The 2,594-nt window shown below is 37.9% G+C and overlaps 1 long non-coding RNA gene across 1 annotated transcript; it reads right to left on the bottom strand.

Moving 5' to 3' along the window:
- Positions 1-465: 465 nt before the first annotated feature.
- LOC121966620 lies at positions 466-2,544 on the bottom strand. Its single transcript, XR_006107604.1, has 3 exons — positions 2,393-2,544; positions 2,012-2,062; positions 466-749 (listed from the first exon to the last, which is right to left on the bottom strand). It is a non-coding gene; the product is annotated as an uncharacterized LOC121966620 (long non-coding RNA).
- Between the last annotated feature and the right edge of the window lie 50 nt (positions 2,545-2,594).

Raw genomic sequence — 2,594 nt, 5'->3', positions numbered from 1 at the left:
TTTTTTTGGCATTTTTCCTTCAGTTTTGTTGTTGCTGCTGTTTTTGAAAAGAACAACTTTTGGGTTTTTTTAAACAAACTACAAAATTACAACCTTTATTACCTTTATTATTCCCCGACTTCTCCAAAACTTTCAGGGTATATTTAGTTTTCCAAAACTTTTACAGGCCTGAAAACTGCTATCAGCAAATTCAATGACTTTTCCAGGTTTTTCAGGACCAAATGAAGCCTGATGCTCTGAGAGCAGGCGACATCCTCCTTTAAGTCACAATAATATAATAACGATTTCTTTCTTAAGACTTATAACTTATTTAATTTTTTAAATGTCACATCGGTCATGTTGACACACTGTTGCCGTGGCAACAAAGAACATTTAGTTCCTGCTGGAGAGAATCAGAGGTTTGAAAACGAATCGTGTGACAGTTTGTGACTACGTTACCCAGAAGCCCACAGAAGCAAACGTGTGTAAACAAACCCAGAGTGAATTTTATTTATCAGGACAGAAACAATAAACAGTTCAGAGGTTACAGCCGAGGAGCAGGAGGAGAGGGGGGTTGTGGGTAATGACTCATATACTAACATCAGCGTGCAGACACACACACGCGCGCACACTCACACACTCACACACACAAGGAACTACTTCCTGTCTGCACAGGAAGTCAGCAGAGAGAATCATGGGAAGCTGTCGTCGTCATCTTCGGCCATTTCTTTGGCGAACTCCAGATCCTGCTGCTCACGCTCCCGACGCTCCTGAACGCACCACAGAACACACACACACACACACACACACACACACACACACACACACACACACAAAGACTTTTTTAGGCTTTTTTAAAAACACAGAGAATGAATTTTAACTTTAAGGTCAAACTGACAGAATTTTTAGCCCAGAAATAATTATTCACCAAATAGTTTAATTAAATAGGAACGTGTTAATAATAATCACATTCAGACGTGAGTTATGAATCTTTGTGAGGCGTCTTTTTTATTTAACCCTTTGAAACCTGAGCAAACTGGTTGGACTTCTTTCAAACACATGAGAGGGCAACAAAAAAAACCAAAATGTAGCAGGAAATTTGTTTAAAAAAGGCACAAAAAAATTACATGAAAATTAATAAAAACAAAACAAACAAAAAAAATCAAGACTTTGAAAAGGTGCTTAAAAATTATACTATATATTATTAAAGTTAAGTTTAAATATTTAATTTTCACAATAATATAGTTTTTTCCTACATTTTTTCTCTTTTTTCCCGACATTTCATATAAATAAAAAATGAAATAATATTTTTTTGCTATTTGTGGAACATTTTTTTATAAATTTGTTCCCCACATTTTTGAAAGAAATTGCATCATATGCTCACAGTTCAAAGGTTTCAAAAAACATTAAGACCATTTTCAAAAACTCAAGACTCTGTTCTCAAACGTCAGACTTTTTCAGGCCTTAATTTAAGGACATTGAATTCCAGACTTTGAGACTTTAAGGACCTGCGAGGAGTGACGGTTTAAAGCTGCGCTCTCTCTGATGGACAGCAGGGGGCGCCTGCAGTCCGACTCTCCCGCTCGTCTCCATGGAGATTAGTGTTACTACACTTATAGGATTTCGGGGTAATTCTGGGTAATTCTGGGTAATTCTGGGTGCTTTTGGAGTCTTAGATGAGACTGACATCACAGGATGAATTATTATTGTAAACGTGTGTATTTTTTAACGTCTGGGTGTCGTCCTGATTCACACACGTCTGACTTTAAATCACGTCTGTATTAATATTTCCATCGAATTTTGAATAAAGTGCAGGAACTAAAACGAAAAGTTAAATTAAATTAAAACCTCGTTCTACGAAAAATTAGTTTTAAAGGAGGAACATTTTAAAAATGCACAAATATAAAATATTCAAACTTAGATCATTCTGCTTTAGAGTGAAAATAATAATAATGACTTATTACTACATTTTACAGGCTTTACAGGAGTGTGTGTGTGTGTGTGTGTGTGTGTGTGTGTGTGTGTGTGTTACCTCTGCTGACTCCAGGTCTTTGTTGTAAGCTTTGGGAGGAAACCTCATGGCCTGAAGAGACGCAGACACACAATTATTCACACTGAACCGTTACAGTTATTAACGCTTTCATCCAGTCAGTTACAGGTTAATCATTAACGGTTATAACTAATCAATAACAGTTTGAATTCATCATTAATAGTAATAATTAGCAGAAAGAAGACAGAATGTAAATGTGTTAAGAAAATACAAATTAAAAAAATTAAAATCACATTTTAAACAGGTGCGTGTCTCACACTGAGGGACATGTTGTGGATGTCTCAGGTGTGTGGACAGGTGTGTGTCTCACACTGAGGGACACGTTGAGGATGTCTCAGGTGTGTGGACAGGTGCGTGTCTCACCTTGACGGACATGTTGTGGATGTCCAGGCAGAAGGAGATTCTCTGGTGGAAAGCCAGCTGAGGCTCTCTGGTCCCGTAGATGTCCATCGTCTCTTTTGATTGGACGAAGCCTTTCTCGTGGTTGATGCTCGCCTCGATCACTCCGTCACGGATCGCCTGAAGGACACACACACACACACACACACACACACACACACACACA

This window comes from Plectropomus leopardus, unplaced genomic scaffold (genome assembly GCF_008729295.1).
Source record: "Plectropomus leopardus isolate mb unplaced genomic scaffold, YSFRI_Pleo_2.0 unplaced_scaffold2527, whole genome shotgun sequence".
In the NCBI taxonomy this organism is placed as follows: domain Eukaryota; kingdom Metazoa; phylum Chordata; class Actinopteri; order Perciformes; family Serranidae; genus Plectropomus; species Plectropomus leopardus.
This window is presented reverse-complemented; position numbering and strand designations above follow the sequence as displayed.